The following is a 19,036-nucleotide window of genomic DNA, read 5'->3' as shown; positions in this document are numbered from 1 at the left end:
TTCTGGAACGCTTCGACTGGGATGTTCGCGAGTATCCTCGCTACGGCCGCCTGGATGTCCGTAATCGACTCAAAATGGGTTCCTTTGACCACCGACTTTGTTTTAGGAAACAAAAAAAATCACAGGGTGACATGTAGGGCGAATATGGCGGCTGTTGCAACACGGCGATTCCTTTAGAGGCCAAATACTGGGACACGCTGAGGGCAGTGTGGCACGGCGCGTTGTCGTGATGAAGGATCCAGTTACGAACAATGTCTGGGCGCACTCTGTTGACTCGTTTTCGAAATCTTTCGAGTACTTGGCAATAGTAGACTTGATTCATAGTTTTCCCCGGTGGAACGAATTCTTTGTGGACGATTCCACGGCTATCAAAAAAGGCAATAATCATCGTTTTCTTCTTTGACTCGCTCATGCGAGCTTTTTTCGGGCGGGGGGCTCGCGGAGACAACCATTGTGAGCTTTGGCGTTTGGTTTCCGGGTCGTAGAGCACTATCACCATACACTCTTACAATTATAGCGTACGTTTCCGCAGCTGTTTCGCCCAATCTGTCGCAAAATTTTATCGCGACGCGTTGCTCTTGATTTCGTTTTTCCATTTTCGTGACGAGCACTACAAACACACGTCTACTCAACTTGACGCAGCAGGCGAACTAAACAAGCTAGAGCGATGGTACATATGTATATCAATAGAGAGGGGAGGGATGCCGGAAAAAGAAAAAGGGAATTTCAAGGTCACAGATTTACCACAAACGCGGCAATAAAATAAGTCTCATTACTTAATTGTCAAACCTCCTATATCTCGGTATCTACCCCATCCTGAACGTGTTGTGGTCGTTTGTAATGTTGTGTGTAGACAGTTCTCTCCACTGTAACACGGCACCCGTCATCGTACCAGCTGTTTTTTACATTTCCCGAAAACCAATGGTTACTTTTGCGGGTAACTTGGCTTCAACAACTTAGTGGTTCGAGTCGATGTTAAGATTTTCGAGCATACGCACGTCTAAACCACTGGAGATATCTAACAGGATCGATCTTGATGAATTTTGCTATGCTGAAATCTGATACTACAGATAACCTTATTTCAGGCCCCGGCGTAGTCGATCAGCCTCAACCCATTTGGAGATGTTGCATCATGGAGGCTGAATTTACCGTCACATAGGTGAGATTGCCAGGACTCGGCGACGGAGTCTCTGGCACCACGAATCCCACACCGAATTTGCGCACCTTTATGTATATGGCCACTGTAGCAAATGCCACCTAGATCCTTCGTCTTAATCCTTGTCGTGCCCATCGTACCTCTTTTAACGGTGGTGATGTCAGCCTTTGCATTTACGAAAATATCAACCAACTGCAACGGCACCTTCCCAATTAAAAGACCTACTATTCCATGTGCATGCTCTCAAATCGTTATCCTTAATGCGTTTGTCATGGTCGTCATCAGAAGGGGGTTTATTTTCGGAGACTGTTGTTTTATCTTCATTGGGGTGTTTTTTTCGTGGCGGGTCCCAATTCCAGCGCACAATCCTGGGGAGGGTAGGTTTGCCTTCTCACTTTAATTCGCCTTCAAACGAGTGTTATTTGGCTACCCAGAGGATACTTGGTCTAAGGCCGGAAGTCGTGAGCTCCTTGAGCCAATATGTAAAAGAATCGTTTCTAGCCACTACCAAGTGAATGGCAATCAAAGAACTTTTCTCACATGCGTGAACTTCTACACATGTCTCCATCTTCCGTTACTCTAATATAATTGGTAATCGGCCAACGGCCAATACCCTTCCACTAGCCCGCAAATAGCCAATTTAAAATGTTTCAATTAACAGTATGTACTTCGATGTCTTAAAGAATGAAAGAAACGTCCATCTTCTCGTAACCCAATATATCCGTCAAAATGTTTTTCGTCTGTCTTAATACCGTAGATGTCTGTCAGTCTGTGAAATTACGCAATAAAATTAAGCACCAAATTAAGCAAAATCCAATTCCATACTATATTTGCTCTTGCGACAACTTGCAATTTTATATATAGTATGTAAATATGTTTATGTAAACTAGCATAAGGTAAAATATGTCCTTAATATCATATACATACATATGCCCACCTAAAAGGATACAATATGGGTACGATTACAGTAGTATCGAGCACTACTTTTTATACTCTTGCAACCAGTTGGAAAGAGTTTTGTTCATCTACTCAATTTTAAGTACCATTTGATTGGTTCAGTTTCCAGAGGATAAATTAAGAAGCAATTAATAGAACGGGATAAAACTTTGTACAGATAATGTCTTTGGTGTGTTCTACATTATGACCAAAAATTGTTTAAATTCAATAAAATCTGTTCAAGACCCTAGGTACCGAATATTTAGACTCCGTTTCCTATGGTTGACTTTTATTGGGTGTTGGGGTTTTATATGGGTTTATTTCTTAAAGTATTTCCCTGGCCACTTGTTTATAATGTTCTTTTAATTGATAATTGGAACAACTTCCATTATCACAATAAAATACTGAACTTATTCAATTCCAATGGGCAAGGGTATACAGTACTTCAGAAGTTTTAAATTAGTGTGCTCAACGCGGTTGACGGTCTTACTCACATACATGTAGTATATATGTGTGTACCTCTATATCGCAATCGTTTCCATATACATACATACATTCTTTTATGTCTCGGCTAGCGAACAGCAGATGGCGTTAAAGGACAGTTCTATTCTGCATAAAGCTTATGCGATTTTTGTACCCACGAAGTTTGTAAGCTAAGTCAATTCAGCTATGTTCGTCTGCCCGTCAGTATAGTATCTGTCCATCTGTCATTTTTCAAACGTCTTTTTCTTTTCAAGAGGCTGCTCATTTGTCAAAATCGCCGATATCGGACCTTTATAGGATATAGCTACCATACAAAGTGACCAATCATAATGTATATAAAAAATTTTAAAAAAGATCTTTTTCCTTTCCGTTGGGTGCATAGCCAGTTACATTTTCAAATTTAGTCACACACACGTATAGTCAAATTATTCAAATATGCAAAGTATTCAACAAAGATACCATTTATTACATGATTGTAAATGCAATTGACTTTTTTATTTCTCTTTCAGAATCATTTCGTAGACATTTGGATCATTGGACCAGGAAAATAAATAAAATTCGCAGGTGAGATTTCGCGAACATACTCTTTTTTAGCGATATAACGCTAACAGACGGAAGTCGATAATTTATGAGACCAGAATAAAATAATAGTTAGACGAAATTCATTGAATAACAGAGAGCAAATAACAAAAAGTAAGTGGAAAGGAATAGGGCTATTTCAGTTTTTAAGGGTAACAAACGGAAAATTCAATAAAATATACTAATATACATACATATATCTATATAGCTGCACACTGATTCTTAGACTATTATACGATTAACAAATGACCTTTTAGGGTTAAGCAAGATGAAATAAACCGCGTATTAGATTTTTAATGCATGCCATTATGTTTTAAAAATAATTTCGGGCAAGAGACTGCTGTGCAACAATCTTGGAGAATAGGCCGGCCAGTTATTTTTCTAATGAAATAATTTTCTTCGTTTACACAAATATTTACAGCTACTTTTTCCCACCAATGAAATTTTGAAAACTCATAACTCTAAAATTGTTGAAATAAAAAATAGGTTTCCAATATTTGCCTCAAATAACACAAAAATGTTCTGTATTAAAAATGTTTGATGGTAAACCTTGAATGAAATGACCCATATATTATATATCATATTCCCTAATTTTAAAAGTTTAATGCAAATTTAAATATAAAAAATAGTTATTTTCTTCTTATTGCATATGAATTAGTGCGTTTGTGGATACCATTAAAGAATTTTCCAAATACTTAAACACTTTGTGAATGCTAAAGAATTAACACTGTGTCAAATTACCATATTTCAAAGGATTGCCAAGTAAAAGAGAAAATTTTTCCATCTACACGCATGCGTCTTGCACCTTGTAAGCCTGACAAGAAAACAACCTTCAGTCGTCCATTACCGATATTCACCACCGCAACGTCAGGTTGGCATATGGACACTAAAAATTGGATGCGCCTGTTCTGTTACTGGGCCTGCGCTTGTCATCGAACCAATTGACAATTCAATTGACAGTAAACAAGCGATTGCTGCACTAAACGCTTTCGTTTTAAGTATAATCCAAATAAGATGTTAAAATTGCATACCAAATAGCAGCATTGCGAGACGTAGACAGTTTACCTTATACCAGTAAGCACACTTCGTATTGTAGATGTGCGCATTGCAGCACATAACTGACGACAAAACGAGCGAGCCACAGCTGTACACAATATTACAAACGCCAACGGATAACAATTCGTAAAACAAAACCAAGTAAAAGCAACAAGAAGCGAACGAAGGAAAACATTAATTTAGTTTTTTTTGCTTTGAGCGCCGAGGGGCAAGATCAGCTCTACGAACATGGAACGCAAATATCATGGTATTGCCTGCAATTCGCCAAGTTGAAACACAACAAACACACTAAATGATTAAACATGCTAATATATATGTATATATACATATATGTTCATACATATACAATAACATCAATGAAGTCAAGATTCTTACGGCCATATAAATATACTCACTTTACAACACTGTGTTCCGTATATACAACAATCTGTGGAAAGAAATTGGTAACTCGAACATATCTCAGGAATATGTTATGAGTGTAGTTATGACCTCTTTTCAGATGAGATGAGAAAAACTGAAACTAATACCTTCTTGCACTCTCTTCTTCTTTTTCTATTATATGTTCTCATATGTATATCCCAAAAATCTGTAATAGTGGAAACTCATAATATAACGGTTAATAACATAATATCATCAGAAGGTTTCAAATAGGTTGTTCCTAATCTACTTAAGTTGAAATCCACTATTCAGGAAAGAGAAAAGCTATGAGGGATATCAAATTTGTGCCCACTATGACCGTACTGTTTTGAGACTTTCAAAAAATGAATCGGTTGCCGCTTACATTTCGACCGTTTTATTTTATTGCACCAAGCAAGCTACAAAGATACATTGCTTAAAGTGCGTTTCAAAGCTGGTAAAAAAACTTTTAGAGGAGTGCGTGCGCATTGAAATGAATCGTCAAGATAATAAACGCGCACATGCGCAACATATACGCCGACCATTGTGATTGTTTACCTCTAACTCTTCTCTCTGCATACTCGAAAGTTCAGTGTCTAAGCTGTGAGCAGTGTTTTGGTGGCCGTGGTCACGCACACTAAAATTAAGTAGCTCGTTTTCAACCGGTAGACAGGATAAGCAAAACGCAAGTTGCCACGAAACTTAATGTATCTTGACCGCATCTGTTTAATTTCTCTGTTCCCACTCCTTATATTTTACTTTACCAAGCAAAAAATACTAATAACAACACTAAAGACACAATTCTGGCGCATGCAAATACGTTGTTTCGTTGCACAACAAGCTTGGTATACATTGATGTCGATGTTGAGAACGATGACAGCTGAATGACTCTCGTTCTAGAAGCATCTGCCTAATGTAAGGTTCTCATTGAAACACTACGACTCGATAATAAGGAAAGCTTATTATACAAAAGTTCAGCGTAAAAAGTCTTAATATTGCAGTAAATATCTCATTGATCACTTCACAAGGTAAAAGAAGTCCACTCAACTTGGTTACTTGATAATTTGTCATTTCAACATATTGTAAGTCATAAATTTAATATTCCTAAAACATGTGTCAACCCCATTTCGTTTTAGTTTCTAATCGTAAGTAATCGGATAAATATTACTCCACTATTCCATATAGTATGCTGCCCCAACATATTCTACATTCAGAACCTATGAGGCTATGTTAAGACGTAGTAAATATATATAATAATTAATAATAAAATATTGGGTATATGAAGAAAATAGCAAACAAATGATCGGAAATCATAGTACTAGGAATATTAACTTAGACCAATTTCATTCATATTCAGCACCAAGCCAAATTGTGGTTAAGAAATCCAGTTAATTTCATTAAAATATTACACATACTCGAGAACAAGTTTCCAATTATTTCTATAAATTTTATGTACACACTGACCGACTTATTCGGCATACAATTTGCTAAAATCGTTCTCTCATTCATTCATATCCGATCTACTGCCTGTCCAGTTCAATTGAGTTATTTTCCTAATGCTATATGGAAAATAAAAAGCTTCGTTTTCTTTTATATATTAATTAAACAAAACAAATAGAACAATGGGAAGAAGAAAAATAGAATTTTTAGCATACGAAAACTAGTTGGTATAAGATTATGGTCTGAAATTGTTGGATAGATTTTCATCAATTAGCATGAAATACTCGTATCTACTTATTTTCAAAACACTCCAGACACTTCCGGATCCTCCTCGCTTGGCGGTTCGTTTCAGGCACTCATTCTTTGAACCCCGAAAATATTTATCATTTCGATTTCTTCTAATTGAACGCTTCAAACTACTTCTGCTACTTTGCCGTACACTCTTGTACGCTACTGCACATATACACTATAAATTCAAATTGTTTGCTTAATTTCTTTCAAATATCTCACATATTGGCTATACTTATAAGGTATAAAGTCAGCTGGAACTCGAAAATCCTTACTTTTGGTACGCATAAATTGATAGTAGTAGTACTGAACCGTTGCTAGCCATTTTTGTCATCACGATATATTACTTCAGCTTTATTCAAAGTTTTGTTTTGTGAATGAATCATATGGAATCAAAAATTGTGGTATATGTATATTATGTAGGAGGGTTGCACAGCAATTTCGCTCATTTCCACACTGTGGCAAAACATTTTGAAAGGAAGTTATAGTCCAAATTTAGTTAATAATGATGAAGTAGTTACTGAGAAGTAGGATAAAATATAATATAAAGGTTGTAGGTGCCACGCCCTTTGTGCTTCTTTGGTACTGACTCCTATGAAGGCCTTCGGTATCATCTTGAATGTGAAATTTAATATGGCTGAGTGATTTACTTATTGAGTCCATAACATTATCGTTAAATGTGGGCGGAATTATCACCCGATTTCAACCTAAAAATGTTTATCTCCCACTCCCACTTTTTCAAATTTGTTTAAGGCACCAAAACATAAAAGTTATAAAGTGTGTTATTAATTCACAAGTATGAATTTATTTACCTTCTTATTCTATTCAATACAGGATTTATTTTTTTTTTATTCCTTAAGGAAGAAATTAGTAAAAAACATTAGAGTTGACTAAGTATTGGAAATGCAGCTTAATGATTTAAATATCAAGACAGTCGTCGTTTGCGTTTGTTTCAAAATTGAAGAGTCAAAATTTTAGGTTCCTTTTGGCAAAGTAAAATGTAAACTTTGTTTACACCATAATACATATTTTTCGATTACATGTTCAACTTGTAACAAAATTAATATGGGGCTTGAGAAAATATTTCCACCATTTCATTTAAAACATTTAAATCACACATGAGCCGATATATTCGGCATAAAGTCAGCTAGAATTCCGAAAATCTTCATGATTAGAAGATGGGGACTCGGGATATGACAACGAATTTCTTCCATTCTCGCACCACTTCACTGTAAATGTATATGTGTACATACATATGTGTTAAACTGTGTTCACTTAATTATTTATCCTTTAACACCATTTTCTGGACAATGCAATGTTCTAATTCATTGTCATCATTAGTTTCGATATCCTAATATTTTTGCAAGTGGTAAAGGCTATTAAAAGATTGAGGGCAAATGCGTTCTAGTTAATTCCTAAATGCCCTTTGAATTGTCATTTTGATATAATTCAACACAAGTGGCAACACTCAATTTAATAATGAGACAAAAAACATTTCTCAAAAGAGGATTCAGGCGGGAAACAGCTGATTTCAAACAAACACCAATGCTTTTGAAAAGACAGAGAACGCTCTAGTCACATAACGTTCAAAAGACAAAGAAACCTTGTTTACTACGTTTATTTATAATTTAAACGAAGAGAGTCAATATAAAGAGAAATACTCTTATCTTCTGAAACGGAAACCATAAATAGTTCTCAGCAAACTGTTCAGTTCAAGCTGTTCAGTTCAGTTGAAATATATCCAGCAAACAGGAAATTTCAGACGGTAGATGGACAGGCATGCCGTCGGCAATTTGTTTGCATTGTGCCCATTGTCGGTTTTTCTCTTTTCTCTTTCTCTTTATATGGTTTCGCTGTTTCGTTTCTGAATTAATATTTCAGAGTGTGTGTCAGAGTTACGAGTAAAATTGGATGTAGGCGAATGTAGATATGAGCAGTTCAATGTGAATCGGAGGACGTGTGTTTTATGGCGGTCGCTCAGCGCCACCAGCAGCCATTATTAATTTTTTTTTCATTTCCATCAAAAATAACGAGATGGAAGGGGATGAATATGTCATCGCCACTCCTCCTGAAAATACAAAAAATATTTGGTGAAATTGTTGTTCACCTGCCGACGGCGGACGGTCGTTCGTCCGGAGGTTTTAGAAAATTGTACTTTGAATTATATAAAATATCAATAGATAGTATTATATTATTATTTAAATTAAAAAAAAAAAAACAAAAATAAGATATTAGAAAAGAGGAATTGTGAAATATCAATAACTTCTGTAAATGTGTTTGATTTGTATTGTTTTACATAAAAATCTATGTTATTTAGTTTATACACAATACGTGATTCAAATACATATCCGGACTATTGTGTTCTCAAAGATTGTACCACCAATTAAACAGCTTTTCAACAGCAATATGTAAAATTAATTTTTAAAATTCATCTTATTCAGATACCTTAATTCATATATGCCAACAATAAAATTATCGTTCAACTTCATGATTTGCACGTCTTTTTACTTCGATAGTGAGTACTCTCCGGTTTTATGTAAAAAATGGTGCGGAATTATGTAAATTTGTTGTTTGCAACAAAGATAGCGAAGCGGAAGAGAAATTAACGGTCGACGGAAGCCAGTGCGAGGCAACAAAAGGTTATTTGCTTCAGTAATTTTCGTTTTAATTTTCAATGCTAGAAAACGCACACTTGAGGCTGTCGTAGGGCAGAAAGTGTTCCACTTGACTGCAGAAAAGTTGTGAACTTTTTTATTAATGATAGTTGTAAGCTTGTGTTAAAGGTTAGCGCTACTCTGTATGCGTGACGGTTTGTTTGAACTACTGCAACATTAATTTGTATCACAGAGAATGAATAAAAACACCAAAGTTAACAAACTGTTAATTGGTAATTTGATATAAGATAGGAGCTGGAAATATGCATTTGGTTTTCTTTTCATATTTGTAGTACACTTAGCAATGTTTAAAAAAATCGTAAACGGAAGTCCAAATTAGTAAGGCGAGTCCCTAGTACCTATTTAAATAATTCAAATCAAAGACATTGTAAACTTATGAGAAGATAATATTAGAAACCACAGCCGCAGCGATCCGAAACAAAACAAAAGATGGAGGAAATTTCGTCCCACTAGAAATCATTTACGTTTCGCTGCATCTGCGAGAGAATTCTACCGCCGTTTCGTGTCTATATAGTTTTCACTAACTGTGGTTACTAGGGCCATATTTTATTTTAAAACAAGAATTTAGTTTACACTCACTTAACGTGTGATCACAGAAGGGGATACGAATTCATTAGTGAATGTATGTACGTACATATAAAAAAAATCAAGGTTCAAGTATGTACCGAAAAGTACTTATTCCAATGACGCCACTCAGTTTTCTTCAACCATCATGTAGATATACCACATATAATATTATATGATCAGGAGTGCGAGCGATAACTGGAGTAAAAATAAAATACTGTTAAGCGAAATGTATTATACCTAAGCGAAAATTAAGACAAATTCAGAAACACTGGGTAGTAGCGAATATACATATCGCACAAAATACTAAAGAGGATCATATCCCATTAAAATCCCGCACACTGCCGATGTATTTTCAAGCCCACAGACACCGAATGTGTGGTTCTTAATGCCAATGACCGAGATAAATTAATGAAATTCAATGAATCTGTAATATGTTATTACGGGAAAAATTTCTAAAACCAGTTAAATTTTCCCCTTAGCCATTTATACATATGTATGTATGCACGTGTATCGCTCAATCTGGTAGGTACGTGAATGAAGCTCAGAGAGCACCTTAGCAGTTATAAGATGCCTCGATGCCAAAAAAGGAGGAAAATAATCAATAATTTGTTCAGTAATCCATATGCCTAATGCTCGAATTTTGAACTGTCAGCTTGTTTTATATCTTACAAATAGAATTGAATGTGGTTGTAGCCGGATTTCGTCCAGTTGCATGATGTTATATAAGAATGCACCGGAATTGGTAGTAACCAGAAACTGGAGTACTTTCTGAGTTTCAGAATCTTATCTAAACGTTGCTAGTGCCACGACCACTGCCCAATTTTTCAGTTAGATGAACAAAACTACTGTGTTCGAGAAAACTATATTGTGGGAGGTAAAATATTTATTTCAAATTTTTTAAAATTATTTTATAATTATTTTTTTTAATTTTTAAAGTTAATTTTAGTATACGAATCAACTTTTCTGCCATTCACTTAGTTAAATTCGATTAAGTGAAATAGAAAACGTGTGTAACTTGCAAACAGAAATACATGTAAGAAAAAAACTTTTAATATCAGTTCTGCTTGTCTTATTTTCTGACGGCTTTTGCTGTTCCACAGCCCTTCCAACCATAATTATAGGCTGTTCCTCGTCTGCGACCCTCTGTTTACACTCCCTTTTAAACATCACTTCAAGCACATACATACATACTGGCAGATTCCCGAGCTCAAATATAAGTTGGTACCCTTCCCTTGACAATTTTCTTTACATAGTACACATCAAAAGTGGCGCTAAGAGAGTAGCGTACAACTAAAATCAAGAATACGAAGAAAGTTTCAAGGAAGCAAAACTCGCATTGCTTTGTGCAATGTTCAATATACATACACCATATACATACACCCAAGGATGTTGTATCCACTTTTCTGCTTCCAATTGTTTGCCTGTCTACCTCATCATAGTATGCAACCCTGTTTTCTGCGGCCGTTTACAAATATCAACCATCATCAATTTCGCAGAATTTATGCCAAAAAGCTCATAGCCATATTAATTTTCCCATCGGCCAAGTCGAGTTTTACGATATTGCAAAGGAAATTACAGTTTCGTCAAGGAATCGTTTCTTAAAAAAAGCAAAAATCAGCTACGTTTATTGCTTAATATATGATTTTCATGAATATTTTGTTTATGGGAGTATTTCTTAAGTCTCCAACAATAATATGCTAGTATTTCTGTTCTCGATTTTCCTTGTTAACCTTGTTAGTGCCTCTCCATAAAGGAAATGTCCTGGTGGTACCTCTCGCCTTGTTCGTGACTCATAGCTCGCAAATTTGTCAGATAAAATTGAATAAGAGATTCTAGCATAGATATTTTTAAGGACATGTTATACCCCAAAACGTTATATGACATTATAAGTTCATTTATTAAGTTGCCCAAGAAATTTTGAACAACATCACAAAATATTTCCAGATGAGTTTTTCCTGGTTAGTTTATTTTCAAAGCTCTTTTCTTTTATCAGTTGCCATTTTGTGGACCGACTAATTTTTCTTATTATATTTTTGCCTTGCTGAGCTTGGGGGATTTCTTCTCAGACTCTCAGACAAACAAAAATAACAATAATTTACATGATCCTTTGATTCGGTGCAAATCATTGGTATGAGAAATGGCATTTGTCTGGGTTCCAGCCCAACTGCATATCGGTTTTACACACGTTACACAACATTTATGTGGAACCCATGTTTTACCTTGATTCCTGATTGGAGATAATAAAATCAATAACACTGTTCAATTAATGACGCGAAATTGCGACGCTGAGATTTAAAAGTTGGCGTGTTTACCATATGAGAATTGTGATGTTAGTTAATCGAATGCAATAGTTAGTAAATATATGCGAGCCAATGTGAGCTAGAAGTGAATGAATGACATTATCACAATAGTTTCCGTTGAGCCATCGCGAACCAGATGTCCTAGTACAAGTCAAGTTGTTTGCTATGATAATTTTACGTACTGTTTTTAAAAACAACTGTCGTTGTTATGAAATATTGTGCGTTTATCATAGATTATTTGAACGAAATGTAACCGAAATAGTGTCCGCGTCCATTGATTTTTTAAATACTTTCATTGTGGCCTGTGTACATAACCTTTTCATCTGCCACAATATCAACATTCCTTTTTTGAAGTTAATATCCATTGTCTAATAACGCTTTTTTCAATTTGCGTCAGGAAAATTTTTTCCATTTTCCAACTTGTAAGCGGATTGATTAAATTACTGAATCACAAATTTATAAGGTCCGTTCTTATAATTGAGGTGATAAATATGTATATAAATTTTGCTTCTTAATAAGAGTATGAGCATTTCTGTTAAGGTGTCAAATTATTCGAAGAAACAAATTCAAATAAGTAAGGAATGTTAGGTTCAGGTGTAACCGTTTTTATATTAAAAATCTGTGAACGGTTTACAATAAGCTGATGTTGAGCAATACCAAAAGCTCCGTCAGCATCGGGAAGGACCTCTCCGAGCCGTTCGATACCAAACGAGGTTTCAGACAAAGCGATTCCCTATCGTGCGACTTTTTCAACCTGCTTCTGGAGAAAATAGTTCGAGCTGCAGAACTAAATAGTGAAGGTACCATCTTCTATAAGAGTGTACAACTGCTGGCGTATGCCGATGATATTGATATCATCGGTCTCAACATCCGCGCCGTTAGTTCTGCTTTCTCCAGACTGAACAAGGAAGCAACGCAAATGGGTCTGGCAGTGAACGAGGGCAAGACGAAATATCTCCTGTCATCAAACAAACAGTCGTCGCACTCGCGACTTGGCTCTCACGTCACTGTCGACAGTCATAACTTTGAAGTTGTAGATAATTTCGTCTATCTTGGAACCAGCGTAAACACCATCAACAATGCAAGCCTGGAAATCCAACGCAGGATAACTCTTGCCAACTGGTGCTACTTCGGACTGAGTAGGCAATTGAAAAGTAAAGTCCTCTCTCGACGAACAAAAGCCAAACTTGAGAAGTCGCTCATAATTCCCGTCCTGCTAAATGGTGCAGAGGCTTGGACGATGTCAACAACGGATGAGTCGACGTTGCGAGTTTTCGAGAGAAAAGTTCTGCGAAAGATTTATGGTCCTTTGCGCGTTGGCCACGGCGAATATCGCATTCGATGGAACGATGAGCTGTAGGAGATATACGACGACATTGACATAGTTCAGCGAATTAAAAGACAGCGGCTACGCTGGCTAGGTCATGTTGTCCGGATGGACGAAAACGCTCCAGCTCTGAAAGTATTCGACGCAGTACCCGCCGGGAGAAGCAGAGGAAGAGGAAGACTTCCACTCCGTTGGAAGAACCAGGTGGAGAAGGACCTGGCTTCGCTTGGAATATCCAATTGGCGCCACGTAGCGAAGAGAAGAAACGACTGGTGCGCTGTTGTTAACTCGGCTACAATCGCGTAAGCGGTGTCTACGCCAATTAAGAAGAAGAAGTGTAACATTGGTTGCTGATTAGGAACGTAACTACTACCTTAACCTGAACTGAAAAAATTACAAACGATTATATAAAATTTATATATTTGCTTTTAAAAATGTAAATAAATTCAAAACAATACAAAATTAATTTTTATACTTTCGTCATATATAATATAAATATTCCAAATATCAAAAATTAAGAGTTTGCATTGGTTTTCATATTTCGACAGTAAATTTATTGAAGTTGCTCGGACCGCCTATTCATTAAAGAAAATAATTAAAATAGACCATACTAAAAACTAATAACTTTCTTCTTAATTTTTTAAGTCATTTTTACTATAACTTGAATTTTTAATTTACGTTATTCTTTTGCTTAATTTTCAATAAAATTGAAGTGTTATAATGAAAAAATTGTATTTCTTTGTTCATGGAAGATTTTGTCGCGTCCTTTATGCCGCGTCCGTATTTTTTCTATACTCAATTAAAAAAAACTAAGGGAAAATTAATATATTTCTTAAACCTACGAATTACAGTCATCTGTTCGCATTTATTAATATATATATTTATATATATATATAAATCCTTAATTTGCTGAATTTTGTACATTTCTGAATGCGTCTCAAAAAAACTTCTATTTTTTGTCGCGTCCGTATCACTTTATAATTGCTTATAACTACGTATTTATTTGTAGTAGGACCTTCCCGTATATATTAAAATCTAGAACTGCGTCAGCCCATCAAAACAATGTCAATATATATAAACTTTTCCTCTTGCTTCTTTGTTTTGGACGCACTTAAAAGCGTACGAATGATGCGTCCGTTACCGTGAAAATGCCCATATGTACATACATATATGTATGTGATATAAAGTCAACACGAAAGGGGTCTAAAAATTCGGAAGCCATAAGGACTAAATTGTAAAGTTTAAAATCCATGCAAGTGCACAACAACAAATTAAATATAAGCTAGACCAAAACCCATCTTAACTCTGAAGTTTGAAAGAGAATCTCCCTATATAAAGTTTAGACAAAGATATGTATAATTTTTAACAAATTGAATATATACATACTATATACCAACAATACATACATGGTTTAACGTTATATTACTATATCGGGTATATTTACGTTAGCTGCGAAAATATGTTTTCACGCAGTTTTATGAAGATATCTCATGCACTGACTACTTTTTAAGAATTTTCAAACCACAGTTGCCCATTTGTACTGCGATTTGCTGTACCAAATTACAATTTTGTATATTAACACGTTGAGGTTGGCGTGACGTACGCTGGCGTGATGGGTCACGCTGGCTTTGATTCAGAACTATTTTTGTTTTAAATGAAATAAAACTCTTTGGTATCAAAACATATTTTTAAATATATTTATTAATATTTGAGATTTTTTTTTTGATATTTTAAACAAAGTGGTGGTTTTTTTCGCAAAATTGGCAGAACGTAACTTTTTTAGTTCTCTTTTCAGCAACACTTTTGCCTCGTTGAGCAGATAATTTTTTATAACATTCATGGCATCGTTTCCGTGACCTTTTTGCCGTTCCAGGATATTTTTGAAGAAAATGTTTAGTTCTTCTGGGTAATGCATTTTTGTGCATTTGCAACAAGAATAACTAAAAGAAAGCAATTTAGCTCTCTTCTCTCAACGCTCTCACTCTAAATAATCGAAAACCATGATCTCGCGTTGCGCTTAGCGCCTGCTTCGCTCTCCACACGCACTCTGATGACATCTGCCTTAGCTATTTACCGTTCTAGGAGCCGTCAGATGAAACTGACTACTAAAAGCTGCGCCGTTCTCAACGTGTTAATTTGCGACTTAGCTATAGCAACGATATTTTCGATCAGCGGCATTTTGTGAGCGAGGTAATTTTTGATTCCGCCCATCTACAATGCCACCTTGCTGTTTTACAAGGAAATACACAAAGATATTTTATTGGCTACGTGAACAAAACTATTATAACCTGAAGAAATATGCAGCGAGAGTATAAATATCTGAGCACTTATCACATTATTAGTTGTCCAATGACACACACACACGTGTACACTGTTTTTCGTTTTGCTGTTTCTTCGACGCACCAAAATTAAATTTTTGGGTGACTTTGCTAATGGTATTACGCTTGGAATTCCTCACGTTTGCATAAATTTTGTAATTTGAACGAATTGATCGTTTGTCTTTAATATTGTCAATAGAGAAAATACTTTTTAATTTTATGGTCCACTAGTTGGATGTCGTATTTCCAAGAATGGTAATAAATCAAGTACTGTTGAATGATTATACATATACATACGTACATATGTATATCGATATCAATGTGTTTTTACAAGCTTAATTAAAGTTAAAGTTTTCCGAATTAAATAAAATATTTTTTATTGCAAAGCCTGTTTGATGTTTCGAATTAAATTTTACAAAAGTAAATAAGGTAGAAATAAGTTCAGGTGTAACTGAAAATTTCTAATTTTAATAGTCGACATACTAGTATTCTATTGCGGTTGCTTTGTTACCCTGATTGTTGAGCAAGCCAGGAAATGATTCCACCGAGACTCAGATAATTTTATAACATATTTATCTATTAGATATCTGCAATTAGTCAGAGGCTATTAAATTCTATACGTAGTTCATCTGCATTAGAAGACCTAAAGTCTCCTCACTGGATACCGTCCAGATATGGTCTGACTCGTGAAGGTGCCCAATATTGTGCACCAAATGTGCCATTATTTTCCTAACTCAATACGTTTCCGCCGTATTCTCGATATAATTACAAAAAAGATTTCCACGATTTTTTTATTTTTGCTTTCCTTACTTCTGTTTTTTATAAGATATTAAGATTCCACTCCTCTCCTTCCCATATTTGGCTAAATTAAATTTCTTCCTGCAATTTTTCTGTAAGTGCGGTGGTGGTAACTTTTCGGCAAGAGTCTCTGAAGTGTTAAACGAGTATCATGGATTAAAAGATAGAATTTCTGCTTTTAATTCCAGCATCTGTGAAATTTTCCATACTGCTGTTGAAAGTTTAAAACACTGAAAGATTAGATATAAGGTAAAACTTTCCTGAGTGTATTTAAATTTCAATAAAAGCGCTACACAATTTTTTAAGTAAAACAAAAACGGTTTGGATATCAATGAAGTTCTTTATTCTTGTGAAAGTACATTCGATGCCTTTATGTAGTGAACTCGACTTCTTTTGCATGGCCACCAAGGGCACGCTTCCTGAAGTGCACACGCTGAATCTAATTTTCGGCGCTTTTTAAGCATAAATCGGCCGATACTGGTGCAATTTCACTTTCAATATTCGTACGAAGTACATCAATCATCGCTAGCTTGTTGGCATAGACCATAGACTTGACTTAGCCCCACAGGAAATTGTCTAACGGCGTCAAATGGTGCGACCGAGGCGTTCAGTTGATTGGACTATTTCGTGAAATGAAACGTTCCCCAAACTTGGTTTTCAATAAACCGATTGTGACACCCACTGTTTGGCTTGTGGCGCCATCCTGTTGGAACCACATATATAATAATAATAATAAAGTCCACATCATCCCATTCGGACCAAAAGTATTCGGTTATCATTGAGCGGTAGCGATTTCCATCCACAGTAACGAGCCGGTTTTGATCATCACGAAGGAAGTACGGCCCAATGACGCCGCAGACCCATAAAACGCACCAAACCATAATATTTTCGGGATGCAATGGTGACATACGTTCGACTCCATGAACGTACGTTTATACTTTCACAGGAATAAAGAATTTCATTGATATCCCAAACCATTTTGGTTTTATTCAAAAATCTTTTGCATCGCTCTTATTGAAAAACCCGCTCTTTAAGTTGAAGCCACTGACATTGGATTTCTGTAGTAATTTCGACTTGTTGTTGGATCGTATATCTTTCCATGATGAAGTGGCAAACCTTACTGAAGAGAAATGTCGAAAGAGTGGGAAAAAATATGACATGGATTGTATGTTCCTATTGGTCAACTTTTGTAGCGTAACTATTGAAAAACCCGTTATCTATCTCGATTAGTATTAAGTGATACAAACAACCGTTAGGTAAACAAAACTATTATACCTTGTAAAACATGTTGCAAGAGTATAATAAACAAACATTAATATAAACAGAAAACAAAGAACACTTACATACATAGCATATCGAACAAATAACCAACGGTATGAGCTACTATCAGCTTTGCCATCAACAGCACATAAATCATATTTCCCATCGCTTATAGCGACTGTTTCTCACCTTCTAAAAGTGTCCTTTTAATTCGATGTCCTTCATTTTTGAATTTGCGATGTCTCGTCGTCATCGCTCTGTTTGCGAAGAAACTCCGTTGTGGCAAAAAATTCAATTTGAAATTTTACTCGTGATCGTTATCTTTTTGTATGTCTACTCGCGACACCCTGGTGTGATGCTGCAACAAACACACTGATATACAAGGTCGCGTATATACATACATAAGTTCGTTTTCAGCCTTAAGCCAAGAATGACAGTGGTTTTGCTGGCGGTCAAAGGCTGTGTATGTTTTGCTATGGAAGTTTGCCGAATTTTTATGTTGAATGCAAGCAAGTTCACCTGTACGCATCCCTTAAGAGGTCACAAAATCGACGCGATGAAACAGTCTGACAAACGAGATTAATATTCATATAACTTCACATTTTTTTGATGCACATCCATTTCCGTCTAGTTTAGCATTTGACAATTTTATAATTTACAGAAAAAAATAAAAGAAATGTTATTTGCTTAACTCAATATGCATACGTACATATGTACATATGCTCGTACACTTCTACATACATATGTATGTTTGAAATTACTAATTATTTCAAAAATTGCATTACCTTTTATTGGCTTGAACTCAACAGTTTAAATATGAGAATAATGTTTTTTTATTGTCATTGTTTCAACAACTGTTAAATAAGAGCTTTGCGAATTGCTCAAATGGCATGCGAATTGAGAAGATTGTAACATTTTAAAATGAAGAGTTTATTGAAGGCGCCAAATTTTTTCGTGATATAATTACATATGTATATGATAAATACTAGATAATATGAAACACCATATTGCACCTTAATAATACGAGTGATGCGAAAGTAAGTAGTGGGAAGTAATTTTCGAAAACCTATTTATTTAATATTGTATTACCTAATTAGTGAAGAGAAGTCGATTATTTTTTTGGATATGCCATATAAAACTACTCGTATATTATAGCAACTTCCGTAGCAACAGCAGATTGAAATATATTGGAATATTTTATTTCTCATTTATTATGTTGAAAATTAATCAAATCGCTAGCGCTGCAAAACTTAATTTAAAAAAGAAAAAACGTTGACTACGGTTGCACGGAAATTATAATACCCTTTACACAAAAAAAGGTTTCCATACAAGATTCTGAAAAATTTTTTCGTGAGGATGTCTTGTAAGATAATAAAATCTTCCATACAAGGACTTGATTTTGATTGTTCAGTTTTTTAACAGTTACATCCAATAGTATTCCGATGTCGGTGGCTACG

The 19,036-nt window shown here is 35.4% G+C and overlaps 1 protein-coding gene across 1 annotated transcript in view; it reads left to right on the top strand.

The window, feature by feature from the left end:
- The window catches only part of LOC105226093 (homeotic protein antennapedia), a 183,725-nt gene that overhangs the window by 63,592 nt on the left and 101,097 nt on the right, over window positions 1–19,036 (top strand). Inside the window, exon 2 of the mRNA XM_049447838.1 lies at window positions 3,085–3,139. The gene's annotated coding sequence lies outside the window, so the exon portion shown is untranslated. The remainder of the gene's footprint in view (window positions 1–3,084; window positions 3,140–19,036) is intronic.

This window comes from Bactrocera dorsalis, chromosome 2, assembly GCF_023373825.1.
Source record: "Bactrocera dorsalis isolate Fly_Bdor chromosome 2, ASM2337382v1, whole genome shotgun sequence".
In the NCBI taxonomy this organism is placed as follows: domain Eukaryota; kingdom Metazoa; phylum Arthropoda; class Insecta; order Diptera; family Tephritidae; genus Bactrocera; species Bactrocera dorsalis.
The sequence above is the reverse complement of the archived record's forward strand: the minus strand, read 5'-3'. Positions and strand labels throughout refer to the sequence as shown.